This window comes from Macaca mulatta, chromosome 1 (genome assembly GCF_049350105.2).
Source record: "Macaca mulatta isolate MMU2019108-1 chromosome 1, T2T-MMU8v2.0, whole genome shotgun sequence".
Taxonomy (NCBI): Eukaryota; Metazoa; Chordata; class Mammalia; order Primates; family Cercopithecidae; genus Macaca; species Macaca mulatta.
Genome location: NC_133406.1, coordinates 123,719,946 through 123,737,427, shown reverse-complemented (window position 1 = coordinate 123,737,427; position 17,482 = coordinate 123,719,946). Strand labels below are relative to the sequence as shown.

Here is a 17,482-nt window from a genome sequence, read left to right as displayed (position 1 = left end):
CCCAAGGAAGTCATGCTGGAACTGACACAATGCTCCAATCACTGAAGGATAAAAGGCAGTTAGGCCACAGGGCTGGGTAGGTGAGTGGGTGGGGAGTGGAAGGAGAGATGATCATACAGATATAGGAAGCAGCTCCTCCAAAGGAAGGCCCTGAATAGAGAAAGAGCTTGGTGTGATGGAGGATACACGTGTGATTCCTAACAGCTAGAATGAGGAGGACAAGGGGTGGGTGGTGGAGAATAAGACAGACAAAGACCAGCCCACAGCCTATGTGTGGTAAAGTAAGGAATGCTAAGGGTTTGGACTGATCCTAACGGAGAGGAAGCCACAGAAACGTTTTTAACAAGACTGGCCTAACATAATTTAAGTGTCAGCAGGCTGACTGTCTTTAGAGTATAGAGTGGCTGACAGGGGCCAGCACGGAGGCAGGGAAATTGTAATGAAAGTCAATGCCATAGCAATGAAGGCCATGGGCAGGACAGACCAGACCAGGGTGTTTGTGGTGGGGACGGACAACGGGACAGACTCAGGAGACGTTGGAGAGAGAAGTCAACAGGATCCAGTGATGAGGGTGGGGGAAGTGGATGGAACTGTCAGGTCTCCTTGGCTGACTGAGAGGCATCATTAACTGAGAACAGAAAGAATGGCTGGGAAGCAAGTGGAGGTTGTGATGAAGATTAAGAACTCAGGGACTGGGTACAGTGGTGTGTTGGAGCTAGGCCCACCTGACCTCATGAGCCAATTGTTAGCATCTCTGCCCAGCCCTATTAGGGGACGTCTGGTAACAGCACAAAAACTGACTAATGGTTCACATCAGAACCTCCACTCCGCCTCCACGCCAATCTAGTTGTTAAACATTTATAGAACCACAAGATTGGGATATTTTTGATACCCCAAAGTGGGTTTAGATGCATCTTGCTCTAAGACTTGATTCTTGTTAAGAGAGAACAGTAGCAGCTGGGCACTGTGGTTCATGCCTGTAATTCCAGAACTTTGGGAGGCCAAGATGGTCAGATTGCTTGAGTTCAGGAGTTCAAGACCAACCTGGGTAAAATGGCAAAACCCCATCTTTACAAAAAGAACAAAAAATTAGCTGGGCATGGCACACACCTGTGGTCCCAGCTACTTGGAAGGCTGAGGAGAATTACTTGAAGCCGTGAGGCAGAGATTGCAGTGAGCCATGATTGTGCCACTGCACTCCAGCCTGGGTGACAGAGCGAGACCTGTCTCAACAAACAAACAAAAAACTGCAGCTATTTTAAGTTAACATTAAAGATTAATTAAAACTTGACTGAAGTTTTTACCTAGTAGCAATTAGGGTAATTGAAAGAATACAGGGGAAATCAAGAACACTGAATGACCAGTTGTAGACAACTGTGTTAGTAATTTCAGATAAGAAGCAAATATCACCCATTTGTTTATCTACAAGGACTTTTTAGAACCCATCTCCCTTAATTAAGGGGGACTGCCCTCAAAAACACACCAGCATCTTTCTATATATTTGCTGATTACGCATTATTTCTCCCACTCAACAGAGTATGTGGGAAGGCACAAGAAAAAGAACAGAACTTGAGGGGTGAGAGTCTACCACACACAATAGTGGAAACTCAAAAATATCTTATAAATGTAAATGAAACAATGAGTGATAGAGGATAGGGTGGTGGTGAAACAGTAGGTATGAGATAAACTGCCATACCCTGGTGGCATGAAGATTGCTTTTGTCTTTCCCAGGGAGAGCTGATGTATCCTGGGCTTGAGAACAGTAGAAGAAAGTAGTCAGGAATGGAGCTAGTGGTGGAGGGAAGTGAGGGTAGAGGAAGGGGACACTGTAGCTCAGAAGAAATCAAAGCACAGCTGACCCTTGAAAAACATGGGTTTGAGCTGTGTGGATCCACTTATATGTGGATTTTCTTCCGCCTCTGCCATCCCCGAGATAGCAAGACCAACCCCTCCTCCCCCTTAGCCTGCTTTAACGTAAAGAAAAGAAGGATGAAGACCTTTAATGATCCCCTTTCACTTAGTCAGTATATTTTCTTCCTTATGCTTTTCTTTTTTAAAATTTTTTATTACTATTATCTCAGTTTTGGGGGAATAGGTGATGTTTGGTTACATGGAGAAGTTCTTTTCTTTTTTCTTTGGGATAAGTTCTTTGGGTGTGATTTCTGAGATTTTGGTGCACCCATCACCTAAGCAGTGTACACTGTACCCAATGTGTAGTCTTTTATCCCTCATCCCCATCCCCATCCTTCTCCACAAGTCCCCAAAGTTCATTGTATCCTTCTTATGTCTTTGCATCCTCATAGCTTAGCTCCCACTTGTAAGTGAGAACACATGTTTGGTTTTCCATTCCTGAGTTACTTCACTTAGAATAATGGTCTCCAATTCCATTCAGGTTGCTGTCAATGCCATTATTTTGTTCCTTTTTTTTTTTTTTTTTTGACAGAGTCTTGCTCTGTCTTCCAGGCTGGGGTGCAGTGGCGTGATCTCGGCTCAATGCAAGTTCCGCCTCCCAGGTTCATGCCATTCTCCTGCCTCAGCCTCCCAAGTAGCTGGGACTACAGGCACCCGCCACCACGCCTGGCTAATTTTTTTGTATTTTTAATAGAGATGGGGTTTCACCATGTTAGCCAGGATGGTCTTGATCTCCTGACCTCGTGATCCGCCCGCCTCAGCCTCCCAAAGTGCTGGCATTACAGGCGTGAGCCACCGCGCCCGGCCTACTTTGTTCCTTTTTATGGCATATTCATATATATACACCACATTTTCTTTATCCACTCATTGATTGATGGGCATTTATGCTGATTCCATATTTTTGCAATTGGGAGTTGTGCCACTATAAAGATGTTGTGTGCAACATGTTGTGTGTTGTCTTTTTCATAAAGTGACTTATTTTCCTCTGGGTAGATACCCAGTAATGGGATTGCTGGATCAAATGGTAGTTCTACTTTTAGTTACTTAAGAAATCTCCATAGTGGTTGTACCAGTTTACATTCCCACCAGCAGTGTCACCACACCCTTGCCAACATCTATTATTTTTTGATTTTTTAATTATGTTCATTCTTGCAGGAGTAAGGTGGTATTACACTGTGGTTTTGATTTGCATTTCCCTGATAATTAGTAGTGTTGAGCATTTCTTTCATATGTTTGTTGGCCATTTGTATATCCTCCTTGAGAATTGTCCATTCATGTCCTTGGCCCACTTTTTGATGGGATTGTTTGCTTTTTTCTTGCTGATTTGTTTGACTTCCTTATAGATTCTGGGTATTAGTCCTTTGTCAGATACGTAGTTTATTAATATTTTCTCCCACTTTGTGGGTTGTGTGTTTACTCTGCTGATTGTTTCTATTGCTGCGCAGAAGCTTTTTAATTTAATGAAGCCCCATCTATTTATCTTTGTTTTTGTTGCATTTGTTTTTGTTGCATTTGTTTTTGGGTTCTTGGTCATGACCTTTTTGCCTAAGCCAAAGTCTAAAAGAGTTTTTCTGATGTTATCTTCCAGAATTTTTATGGCTTCAGGTCTTAGATTTAAGTCTTTGATCCACCTTAAGTTGATTTTTGTATAAGGTGAAAGATGAGGATCCAGTTTTATTCTTCTACACCTTATACTTTTCTTAGTAAGTTTTTTTCTCTAGCTTACTTTAGTGTAAGAATACAACATATAATGCATATAACAGAAAATATGTGTTGTTTATGTTATTGGTAAGGCTTCTGGTAGGCTATTAGCAGTTAAGTTTTTGGGAGTCAAGAGTTATACATAAATTTTTGACTGCTCTAGGGGTTGGTGCCCCTAACTGCCGTGTTGTTCAAGGGTCAACTATAATTTTGAACTGGAAGAAACTCTAAAAATTATTTAGTCAAATTATTCCCATTTCACTGGTGAAGTGACAAGACACCAAGAAAAATAAAAGGCAATTTTATTGAATGCTTACTCTCTGCTGGTTATACATTTACATTGTCTTGTATCCCTTTTTATCCCTGTCCACGTCTACATGCAGTAGACATGGTGTTGTTAACCCCATTTTACAGGTAGGAAAGCAGGCTCCAAGAGGCATATCACCTCGCTCCAGGTCTCTCAGCAAGTTTATGGCAGCACAATGACCAGAACACACATTGTCTGACTCCTTGGTCAGTGCCCTTTCAGAACAGTATGGTCCCACATTCAGGATGGGTCTCATTTATTCATTTACTCAGGAAGTATTCACTGGGCATCTATTCTATACAAGATCCTTGAGAACAAGACAGACACCATCCCTTCCTTCTTAGAGATGACATTCTATTAGGGGAGGCAGAATTTACACAAATAATTAGACAACGTCCAACTGCAACTATGATAACTGCCACTAAGTAAAAGCATCAGGTGTCAATAAGAACATTTACTTAGGGAACCAACAAGGGGTTAGGGAGGGCAGTTCCCTTCACTAAAAGAAGTTCTGAGGCACGAGCAGCAGTTAACTATGCCCAGGAGAGCAGGGCAGGCCCCCATTAAGAGAACAGTTATGAAGACCTTGAAGCAGGAGGGGCAATGGCATGAGAAACGTGGCATGAGCCGGGCTGCATACACAAGCACAGACAGCCCTTGCAGGGCATCAAACACAATTCTGGTACTGAAGTAAAGAAAGCCACAGAAGAGTTTTAAACAGGATGGTGACAAAATAAGAGTAACTCTTTCTTAAAAAAATGTATTTTAAAACATAAATTATACATAGACACATACATACAACTTTACGCTAATGAAAAATGATCATGTAAGTATTTTTACCCACTCTCTTAACCCCATAACAATCTCCAGTTCTATAATCTACATTAACAAATCAGAATACATCTTTCAAAATTTCTCTCTCATATAGTCAAGTAGAGACAAATACATATCACATATAATGGATGCATACAGGCATAGCTTGAAGATACTGTGGGTTTGGTTCCAGACAGCCGCAATCATGTAAATATCAGAGTAAAGTGTGTCACACAAATTTTCTGGTTTCTCAGGGCATATAAATGTTATGTTTACACTATACTGTAGTCTATTAAAGTGTTCAATAGCATTATGTCTAAAAACACAATGTACATATCTTAACTAAAAAATACTTTATTGCTAAAAAAAAAAAAAAAAAAGACCTTGCTAACAATCATTTGAGTCTTCAGCAAGCCCCAATATTTTTGTTGGTGGAGGGTCTTGCCTCAATGTTGATGGCTGCTGACTGATCAGGGTGTTGGTTGCTAAAGGCTGCGATGGCTGTGGCAATTTCTTAAAAGACAATGATGAAGTTTGCGCATCAATGGACCCTTCCTTTCACAAAATATTTCTCAGAGGCATCCAATGCTGTTTGATAGCATTTTACCCACAATAAAACTTCTTTCAAAATTAGAGTAAATCTCCTTAAATCCTGCTGCTGCTGTATCAACTAAATTATGTAATACTCTTAATTCTTTGTTGTCATTTAAACAATGTTCACAGCATCTTCACCAGGAATATAGATGCCATCTGAAGAAACCACTTTCTTTGCTCATCCATAAGAAGCAACTCCTCATTGGTTCAATTTTCAGCATGAGATTGCAGCAACTGAGTCACATATTCAGGCTCCACTTATATTTTTCTTGCAATTTCCACCCTTCAAAGTCATCCATGAGGATCGGAATCAAATTCTTCCAAATTCCTGTTAATGTTGATATTTTGACCTGAGGATTGGAATCAAATTCTTCCAAACTCCTGTTAATGTTGATATTTTGACCTGAGGATTGGAATCAAATTCTTCCAAACTCCTGTTAATGTTGATATTTTGACCTGAGGATTGGAATCAAATTCTTCCAAACTCCTGTTAATGTTGATATTTTGACTTCCTCCCATGAACCACAAATGTTCTTAATGACATCTAGAATGGTGAATCCTTTCAGAAAGTTGTCAATTTACTTTGCCCAGATTCATCAGAAGAATAATTACTTATGGCAGCTATAGCCCTTACACAATAAGACTTGAAAGGCAAAATTACTCCTTGATCCATGGGCTGCAGAATGGATGTTGTATTAGCAAGCATGAAAACAACACTCATCTCCTTGTATATCTCCATCAGAGCTCTTGGGTGATTACGTGCATTGTCAATAAGCAATAATATACTGAAATAAATCTTTTTTTTCTAAACAGTAGGTATTAACAGTGAGCTTACAATATTCAGTAAACCATGCTGTAAACAGATGTGCCATCATCCAGCCTCTGTTGTTCCATTTTATAGAGCACAGGCAGAACAGATTTAGCCTAATTCTTAAGGGCCCTAGGATTTTCAGAGTGGTAAATGAGCACTGGCTTCAACTGAAAGCCATCAGCTGCATTAGCCCACACACCAAGAGTCAGCTGTCCTTTCAAGCCCGAAGTTGACTTCTCCTCTCTAGCTATGGAAGTCCTCGATGGCATCTTCTTCCAACAGAAGGTTGTTTTGTCTACATGGAAAATCTGTTGTTGAGTGCCCTCCCCGTACTTGGCTGCCGCAGCCCTGCACCGGCACCTCGGGGACTGGGAGCGCTCACGCCTCCGGATGCCGCACACCCAGCTAGGCACAGTGGCGTGTGGAGGTGCCCACCCGGCCTCGGCCCGGGCATCACCGCTGCCGCCGGCGCCCTTCCCCGGTGCCACGGCTCGGCGCCTGCACTCGTTTCCTGCAGGAGAGAGCTAAGTCTGTCTGCTGGATACCTGCAGCTGGAGCCTAAAAGGAGCCTTAGTGTGCTTACTGGAAGACAATGGGTTTGCTACTCAACAAGCAAAAATCATTGTGTCTGCATTGGTCAAGATCCTGGAAGCCAACATGGCTTTCTTCCTAAGATCTCATGAACCAACCTCTGATAGCTTCAGACTTTTCTCCTGCAGCTTTCTCACCTCTCTCAGCCTTCACAGAACTGAAGAGAGTTAGGGTCTTGCTCTGGATTAGGCTTTGGATTAAGGGAATGTTGTAGCTGGTTTGATCTTCTATGCAGACTACTCGAACTTTCTCCATGTCTGCAATAATGCTGTTTCACTTTCTTATTTTTGTGTTCACTGGAGTAGCACTTTTAATTTTCTTCAAGAACTTTTCCTTTGAATTTACAGCCTCACTAACTCTCTGGCATAAAAGGCCTAGTTTTCAGCCTATTGTGGCTTTTTAAAATTTATTTTTTATTTTTGAGACAGACTTTTGCTCTTGTAGCCCAGGCTGGAGTGCAATAGTGCCATCTTGGCTCACTGCAACATCTGCCTTTCAGGTTCAAGCGATTCTCCGGCCTCAGCCTTCCAACCAGCTTGGATTACAGGTGCCCACCACCATGATCAGCTAATTTTTGTAATTTTAGTAGAGACAGGGTTTCGCCATGTTGGCTAGGTTGGTCTCAAACTTCTGACCTCAGGTGATCCACCCACCTTGGCCTCCCAAAGTGCTGGGATTACAGGTGTGAGCCACCATGCCCAGCCACCTGTTGTGGTATTTCACATGCCTTCCTCGCTGAGCTTAATCATTTCTAGTTTTTAATTTAAAGTGAGAGACAATGCAACTCTTCCTTTCACTTGAGCACTTAGAAGCCATTGCAGGGTTATTAAATTGGCCTAATTTCAGTATCATTGTCTAAGGTGATAGGGAGGCGAGAGCAGAAGGAGAAAGATGAGGAGAACAGCCAGTCAGTGGAGCAGTCAGAACACACATAGCCTTTATCAATTAAGTTCACCGTCTTATATGGGCATGGTTCATGGCACCCCAAAACAATGACAACAGTAACATCAAAGATCACTGATTACAGATCACCATAACAGATATAATGAAAAAGCTTTAAATATTGTGGGAATTACCAAAATGTAACAGAGAGACAAAACATAAAGTTAGGCACTGATAGACTTGCTTAAAGCTGGGTTGTCACAAACTTTCAATTTGTAAAAAGCACATTATCTGTGAAGTGCAATAAAGTGAAACAAATAAACTGAGGTGTGCTTGAGGGATTTACCATTCTTTAATAAAAATGGTCTTATGCACACTTCTCTACATGCTGGCTTTCTTGTTAATAACTCATAAAAGCCCCTTGAAATCAACTAGTATAGCTATACTTTATTCTTTTTAATAACTACATAATATTCCAGAGTATGAGGGAACCATAATTAATCTGCCATCCACCACTGATGAACACTCCTTTTGTGCCTAGCTTTGTCTATTGCAGTTACACCGCAATAACTATCCTGTATATATGTCCTGATGTATTTATGGTTTCATATTTATGTGGGAGTGGAGTGAAGCTGGGAGTTGCTACATCAAAGGGTAACTAGAATTTTTTATTTTAATAGAAGTTGCTGCATTGTTTACAGAAAAAACTTTGGCAATTTACAACTCCATCAGTAATGCCTGAGTTGCCCTTTCCTTGGACTCTTGCCAGCATTAGGTAATTTCTTTTTGTGTTTAACTTTTAGACAAACAGTGACATTTCATTGATATTAGAATTTGCATTTTCCCGACCTTTAAAAATTTAAGCATCTCTTCTGTTTGTTGATTTGGATTTCTTTTTCTGAGAAGTGTCCTTTCATATCCTTTTGTTGTTGTTGTTGTTGTATTAGATTGCCTGTCTTTTTCTTCTCAAAGTTTAAAAGCTCCTTATATGTTATAGATAAATTTTTTATCTGTATTATAGTTTTTTTCAAACACAGCCTTTGCCTATTGAATTTACTAAATGAATATCTTCCATACAAAGTTTCTAAATTTTTACATAATGAAAGTGTTTATCTTTTTCTGGCTGTGGTGTGGAAGATTGATGGGCGGGGTAAGACTAGACAGCAAGAGATCCATCAGACAGCAATTTCAGACAGGTCAAGAAGCAGCATTGTGCTAGGGAAAGTGGTTCAAGAGACATTAGGGAGGTAAAACTGGGAAAACTAGATGATTTGACAGCATACGGGGTAAAGGAGGAGGAGGGGAGGTGCCAGGAGTGCCAGGATGAATCAGAGCTCTTACTTCCTCCTAGTTGGGTTGTGGTGTCTTTCCCTAAGAAGGGAAACACAGTGGGAAGACTAAGACTGGCCTGGAATATCATGCTTTCAGTTTGACACTGTTACGTGTGAGGGGTCTGCGAGACATCCAAGCAAAGATGCCCAGTAGCTGCTAAGTACACGGGTCTGGGACTCACAGGAAAAGATACAGATTTGGGAATCTTCACATTTCTAGTGGCTCCAATGGAGGCCATTAGGACCATCACCTAGGGAGAGCATATGAAGTGGGAAAAGGCAGCTTGGACCTGTGCTTTAAAGCTTGGCTGAAGAGGAACATACTGGCTAAGGAAATTGAGAGAGATCATGGAAGTAGAAGAAAGGCCAGGAAGGGGATGGCATCATAACTCCAAGACAAGAGTCAACATGTGGAGACCTGACTGAATAAAAGGCACTAGCGATATTACTCAGATAGTAGGAAAAAGATGGAAGAAAATTCAAATGTAAGCAGAATTAAACACACATACAAAAGCACATGCATACAATTTATTTTTGCTTATGCTCTAAAAGAACCTGTGGTTTCACTGAATACTGGGATCTGGGTGATATTTATTCAGGATGTAACAAATAAAACAATAGTATAACCTACATAAAGAGATATGCATAATATTATTCATTTTAAAGTTATCTATACTAGTAAAAAATAATCTAGTGTAATAAACAATTTAGTATTACACCATGGCTTACTATGTGGCTATTTTAAAAAGGGAAAAAGAATAGATTTATTCTTTTATTATTGGGAATTTGGAAAATTTCTTAATATTAAAAATAAAAAGTTATAGAAATATATATGCAGAATATTCCTGTTTTAAAAACAATAAAGAGGCCAGATGTAGTGGTTCATGCCTACAATCCTAGCACTTTGGGAGGCCAAAGTGGAAAGATCACTTGAGCCCAGGAGTTTGATACCAGCCTGGGCAACATAGTGAGACCCTATCTCTACCAAAAAATATACATTTTTTTTAACTATAAAAAGACATGAATACATGTGTACATGCATTCTCACTTGCCCTTTTTTTAGACTGGAAAGAGACACCCTAAATGATTAACAGTAGTTGCTTTTGAAGTAACCACTGTTACTTTAGAGATTGTAGTGATGGTAAGATTTCAATTTATTACTTTACTTATTACTTAATACAGGTCACATTGAAAAATATGTTACTTTTGAAGACAAATCTCATATTACTATTATAATATCAAAACTATGTAAATTTTTTTAATAGAATTATTCAACCAAGAGGAGAAACTGTTAAGAACTGTCTCTAAAGCTAACATCTACCTCTACTTTGTGTGCATGGGTATGTCTATTATTTCCTTCCTACAGGAAAGTCTTTCCTGTTGCACTTCCAAGACTAACACTAAAGTAAGTTGCTAAGATAATTTCTAATGAAAAAAGAACAATAGAAGAAAGAGGAATGAGTTTTATCTCACCGGTCACAAACCATGAATGAATGAATGAATGAATGAATGAATACATAAATAGGAGCAAAGGAATGGAGTCAACAGTGAGTTTGTTGCTTTGCTGATACCACTGAGTGGTCAGAAAAGGGACTATAGGGATGTTAATAACCATCCCAGGGTGCAGAACAGAGAGTGCCCAGATTTTGAAGCCAGCAAGGCCCAGGGTAAACTCCCAAAGGCCTCCCCACACTAGGTCTCCTTAGCTGTAATGTAGAAATCATAATGCCTACCATAAAAGGTTGTTTTGAGGTTTGAGGTTTGAATAAAATTGAGAGACTTTTTATACTGGTTGACATGGAATAGGCTTTCAAAGGTTTTCTCTCTTTTTCTTTTAATGAGTTAGGTCAACATCAAGGTGTTCACACTGTCTGAATTAACTGGGTGAGAACTGGGCATGGGCTGAGTTTTTGCTGTTTAAAAGCAAAGAGAGATGGAGGGAGGGAAAAAATTTTATCAGTGATCACCTAAAAAGATTTTCTGTGATAGCCAGATAATTTTTGAAGGTTTTATTGTTTTGAAGAATTTTGAATTTTTTTAAAATAAAGATATGAGGGTACCTAATACCTAATCAGCACTACACGTATAGAGTGATCATATATCTAAAAACAGGTCTAATCTCAAATATTCTGTTGCAGTGTTGCTACAAAACATCAACACCTCGATTTTAATAGTTCTTTTTGTATGGCCTGAAGTTGTAACCGGAACCTAAGTTTTACAGATGAAGTGTCCTGATTTCTTATTTAGAAAATTTGGTCACCGTTAACCATGGGTTAATGAAAAGGAACTCTCAACCCCCAGCACAAATTCCTCTGCAAACTTTTACTCAGGTCCTGAGATTCAGATTGACTGATAGATACATTTTTTTTTACTTAATCTAACACGTATATGGCCCTGGCTCTGTGCCAGGCACTGTTGTAAGAGCTCTAAATAGGTACTCACCGCCAGGAGCAGTGGCTCATGCCTGTAATCCCAGCACTTTGGGAGGCCAAGGCAGGTGGATCATTTGAGGTCAGGAGTTCGAGACCAGCCTGGCCAACATGGCGAAACCCTGTCTCCACTAAAAATACAAAATTAGCTGGGCGTGGTGGCACACACCTGTAATCTCAGTTACACGGGAGGCTGAGGCCGAAGAATCGCTTGAACCCAGGAGGTAAAGGTTGCAGTGAGCCAAGACTGTGCTACTGCACTCCAGCCTAAATGACAGAGCAAGACTCCATCTCAGAGAAAAAAAAAAAAAAATAGGTACTCACTGAATCCTAAAAACGTATTAAGCAGGTTTTATTTCTAACCCTATTTTGCAGATGAGGAAACTGAGGGACAAAAATGTTAAGTGACTTGCTAGTTAAGTATTGAAGCCAGATTTGAACCTGGACAATCTGACTGCAGAATCAGTGCTCTTAACCATTGTTTCTTATTTAGCTTGCTACCTGGCATAAGGCTCTTAAAGACAGTGACATGATGCAGGGTTTCTCAGGATACAATCTATAGACAGCATTGGAACAGCAGATGTTGCAAATGAGAAAGTCAAACTGAGTCAAGCACACCTCCAAACCTACAGGTGAGCCACTAAGCTCTGTGGTTTCCAAGTCATTGAATGTTAGAGCTGAAGAGGGCCTCAGAGAGCAAGAGTCCAGCCCTGGAAGAAAAAGCCAGACCAGAAACAAGAAGAAAACAAGGAGCAAACAAAGGAGTCACAAAGAAACAGAACTGGTGACAGTGGCAAATGATGCATTAGACGAAGACCAGCAATTCCACCCACAAAGGAGATACCAGCGGGCCAGGCGTGACTCAGAAGGGGCTGGGGAGGACTTGAGCACCAGTGAACCTACAGGGAGGGGCCCCTCAGCTCCTGCCACGTGGAAACGGGCCCACCATTGCCAGGTCCCTTAATTTTTCAAGAAAAGCCAGATATTCACATTTTGTGTAAAAATTCCTGTTCTTGAAAGTTGGCAACTAATTCAAATCTTAGCTTAGGGGTAACCCCCAGCCAGGCTAGACCTATCAGGACAAGGACAAAGTTGTTCCTGTTTTTGGTTGTATCCCCATATGTCTGGCATATGGACATTCAATAAATACCTGTTGAATGAATTAACTAAAATGACTAAAATACAACTTAAGTGTAGTTCCAAAGACAAGGCTTCCTGACAAAAGAGCAAAATTCGACAGTCACCCCAAACCCTGGGCTTTGTGAAATCCCAAATTGCTGTGGAACCTGACTGAGGAAGCAGGACTTTGTAAGGAGAGGTGAAGAAAGAAGTTTAACTGGAACTTAAAAATAAAATGGCTCGGGAGCCCTCATATACAACCAAAACAGACTGTTTTTCAGCCCCACTTTCTGCCTCATCACCAAAGCAAGATAGGAGGACCTGCGGGCTCCCCCTTCCCAACTCCACAGCTGTTCCTTTTGAGATGTTCCCTCTCAAGTTTAAGTAGATTTTACCTACTAAGTGTTATAGGATGTAGGACACCACACCAGATAAACTCGGACCCACTCAGGGATGTCAGCCCCAATCAAACAGCCTCTCTATAGTTTGAGGAGGTTCATCGACACCATTTCTTTCTCTTTTTCTCTTTCTTTCCTTCCCTCTCTCCCTCCTTCCCTCCCCTTCCTTCCTTCCTTTCTTTTTGGAGACAGGGTCTCATTCTGTCACCCAGGTTGGTGTGCAGTGGTGCAATCATGGCTCGCTGCAGCTTCAACCTCCTGGGCTCAAGTGATCCCCTTGCCTCAGCCTCCCAAGTAGCTGGAACTACAGTTGCATGCCACCACGCCCAGCTAATTTTTATATGTTCTGTAGAAACAAGGTCTCACTATGTTGCCCAGGCTGATCTCAAACTCATGGGCTCAAGTGATCCTCCTGCCTGGGCCTCCTGAAGTGCTGGGATTACAGGCATGAGCCACCGTGCCCAGCCAATGCCATATCTTAGAGACAAGCTAATCACTCTTCTGGGATTTGGAGGAAAGGGTTTTCTTGAGTTTGTTCTTAGAAACAAACAATGTAATTTCAAGATACTTCTCTCTCTCTAAAATATCTTAAGGCTCACATTGCCTACCGATTTTAGCAGTTAAAGTAAAAATTCATTTGACAAAAAAAAAAAAAAAAAAAGAAAGAAAGAAAAATTCCCTTAAAAGTTTCAGTACCTGAATATATGAATATTGGTATTTCCCTCTGAATATATGACATCATAATGGTGATTCAGTTAAAGCCTTGTGCAGGCCCAGAGATAGCAGGGTCCTGGGGCATTTTTGTTCCCAAGTGAGCAGATGGGTTTATCTGGATATGGGTCACTGAGCACAGCCTTGTTCATCTCACTTCTCTGTGTTTCATCTTCACATCACAGCACACTTTCAGTGAATGCCTACTTGCAGTCTCAGGGTGTGTGGCAATCTGGGAAGCAACATCTCTATCCATATACGCATTTACAGTATTGAGGAGTGGCCAATCTCCTAAATGTCTGGGCTAGTATTGTATCAAATAACCTGTCCTATTAAGGGCATAATATTCTCATATTAGTCAGTCCCAATTTTGGGGGTAGGAAATGTGCTTACCAGGCATGGAGATAATAAAGAGGAGTAGCACTGTTTGTTTTGTTTTAACTCAAGCAAGTTTCATACAGTTGTGTCTCTTGCCTAGCTCTTAGTAAGTCCAATCCAAGGAGCCCTAGGCCAGCTCAGCCTCAGTAATAATATTTAACAGTAGCAGCAGCATGAAGATTCACTGCAGGCTTACTATGTGACAAGCACTTGTTCCAAGAGCTGTTTGTGTATTAACTCATTTAATCCTCAACTCAAATCTGAGGTAGTTCTTATCATTCATTTATTTGTTCATCAACTGTTCATGGAGTCCTGCCTAAGTGCCAGACACTGAAATAAGCAGGCAGGATACAGCATTGAACAAAACAGACAAAATCCCGGCTCTCTCGGGGTCTATTTTTCGGTGAAGGGAAGAACATAATAAATGAAAAAGTAAATACCTTTTATGTTGGATGATGGTAAGTGTTGTAGAGAAAAATAAAGCAGAGTATGGGGCCTGAGGAGTACTGGGAAAGAAAGAAGTTGCATGGCATGGGGGGCAGTCAAAAGTTGGTATCTGAGCAGAGAGCCCAGAAAAGCAGGGGAGTGATCCCAAGAACATCTGGGGGGAGAGTGAGAAATGAGTTATTTTTTGAGAACATGTCTATCAGAATAACTTGATTCACTCCGCTGGACACTTGGTTGACAGAAAATATCAAAGAGTCAGAAGCACCAGGCTACAGATGAGGAAACGGACTGAGAGGGTCAGCTGATCGCAGTCACTCAGCTAGCAAGGGACAGAGCTGGTGTCCAGACACAGGCATTCGGCCCCAGAGCCTGCACTGTTGGCCAGAACATCAGATGCCTTGGTTGGGGCCATTCCTCTTTCTTCCTGGTCGATTCTACCCTTAGCCAGTCCCAGTTAGGGACTTCTCTATTTCCTTAAGGCAGATATTCACTGATTTCAGTCACACCACCACCAGTTTCTCTGCCCCCATCTACTTCATACTGAAACTGCAGCCACCTGTCTCCCAACGGTTACAAGTCCCCTGGTCCCCGAGACCAGAAACTTCCCGGACCTTGCTCTCAGCTATCTATCTGCCTCCTCGATAAGTTCATTAAGAATTAAGATGTTGGTTCTCTAAATCAACTTTTCTTTCTAATATTATGCTCAAATAGTTTCCTTTTTAATTCTTGTTCTTGCACTTAACCTCTTTCTCAAGATGTTTCCCTTTAGACCTGTGCAATCCAACACAGTAGCTATCAGTCACAAGTGGCTAATGAGAACCTGAAATGTGGTTAGTACAAATGGAGATGTGTTCTGAGTATCAAATACACACCAGAATCTGAAGACCTGGTATTAAAAAGTGGAACATAAAATCTCTCATTAATATTATTTTGTAGTAACTATTAGGTTGGTGCAAAAGTTATTGCGGTTTTTGCCATTAAAAAAAAAAAAATAGCAAAAACCGCAATAACTTTTGCACCAACCTAATACATGTTGAAATGAAAATATTATGGATATATTAGGTTAACTAAAATATATTAAAATTAATTTCACATGTTCCATATTATATTTCTATTTGAGAGCACTTCTTTAGCCCGTCCTTTCAAGACACTCACATCCCACCATGCTCAAAGGCCACATTTTCCTTTCACTGTTCTCTTCTTAGACAGGATACAGCTGAGATCCACAGTATACTTTGGGGAATAAGGTTCTTACTAGATCGGTTAAGAATGTGAGTCTTTTAAAATCTATTCTCCAAAATCTGATTGAAGGTATTTCAATACACTATTGATCATTTCACTAAAATTCCTTGAAAATCCTCGTTATTTTCTAGATACTCAATTAATCGTTGGGAAACTCTACTGCAAGTAGTTGATGACGGCACAGCCTCATTAGTTTCTTATTAATCTGATTTTGTATTATTTTCTGAATGTGTATGTTAAGCTTCAATTTTCTTTTAATTTTTAACAGGCATACGAAGAAAATGTTCAAGAAACTACAGACTGGTGAGCCCAATGGAAATTGAGGCACTAATCTCAACAAACATTTTGAGGAACATTGTAAAGTAAGCAAAGTTCACTAGAACCTATAAAATAACCAAAAAGCATTTTCCTTGGAGGCTAACAGGTAGGCATTGAAAGTTATCTTTTTTTTTTTTTTTTTTTTTTTTTGAGACGGAGTCTGGCTCTGTCACCCGGGCTGGAGTGCAGTGGCCCGATCTCAGCTCACTGCAAGCTCCGCCCCCCGGGTTTATGCCATTCTCCTGCCTCAGCCTCCCGAGTAGCTGGGACTACAGGCGCCCGCCGCCTCGCCCGGCTAGTTTTTTGTATTTTTTTAGTAGAGACGGGGTTTCACCGTGTTCGCCAGGATGGTCTCGATCTCCTGACCTCGTGATCCGCCCGTCTCGGCCTCCCAAAGTGCTGGGATTACAGGCTTGAGCCACCGCGCCCGGCCTGAAAGTTATCTTTAAAGAGGAACTGCTAAAATGTTTTCCCCTCCTTTTCTAGGGACAGTTTCTGTATCTTACAGTCACATTTTATATTCAAACCTGAGCTTGTCTGAGAAAAGCAAAACGGCTGCATCCTGGTTTCACTTACAACCCTGAGATGGAAGGTGAGATTTGCCATTGCAGGATTTAAGGGTCTGTGTCCTTAAGTAAAAACTTCTGGTCACCCCTCAAGTAAAGCTTCAAAAAAGCTTAGGCACTTGTGCAGAAACACCATGAGAAGAAACCAAAAGGCAGAAAACTTACACATATAAGGGCTGATTTACACAGACAAAGTTTCTACTTTTAAACAGAGAAACCAATGCCTACCCTCAAAGCCTGTATTTACTAAAGAAATGTTAGAGTAACATGGAGGTCAATAAAATAAATTATTCAAATCTGGTTCTTAAAAAGAGGTTCTAAGACTATTTTAAAACTTCTGAAAGATGCCCATCGAAATTAAACCAAAAACATAGCAATAAATACAATGAGTGAAACTTGATTAGATCTGGGTTTTTTAACAAAAGACATTCTTGTGACAATTGGGGAAATCTGAATACAGGTAGGATTAGTGTTAATTTTTATAGATGTTATCATGTTATTGGGATTATGCAAAAGTGTCTAGGAGTGAAATGTAGGTACCTAGAGAGTGTAAATATGATAATATGTTAATAATAAATATGTCAATAAATTCCCATTGCAAATTCTATGTCCCAAAGAAGCACCCCTCACCATTACAAATTATGACATTAAATGCAATTTTGCATGACTGGTAATTGTGCTAACCTATATAATTTCATATGTTTAGCAGAATTTCATTGGACAACGTATACATGTCGCATATAAGAAATCTTCAAAAAGTTGCTTAGTGGATCTCAGGCTAGGGATAAAACAGAGCATATAAGGGAATAGGTTTTGATTCAGACAGAATCAAAATTCAAGTTCACTCTGCCACTTATTTGCTGTGTGAACTTGGACACATTACTGAGCCTACCTAAGCTTTGTTCTCCTATTAAAAGTTCCCTATGTAATAAA

General features: G+C 40.6%; 1 protein-coding gene across 2 annotated transcripts in view; it reads right to left on the bottom strand.

Moving 5' to 3' along the window:
- CD58 (CD58 molecule) overlaps positions 1 to 17,482 on the bottom strand; it is a 56,125-nt gene that overhangs the window by 31,208 nt on the left and 7,435 nt on the right.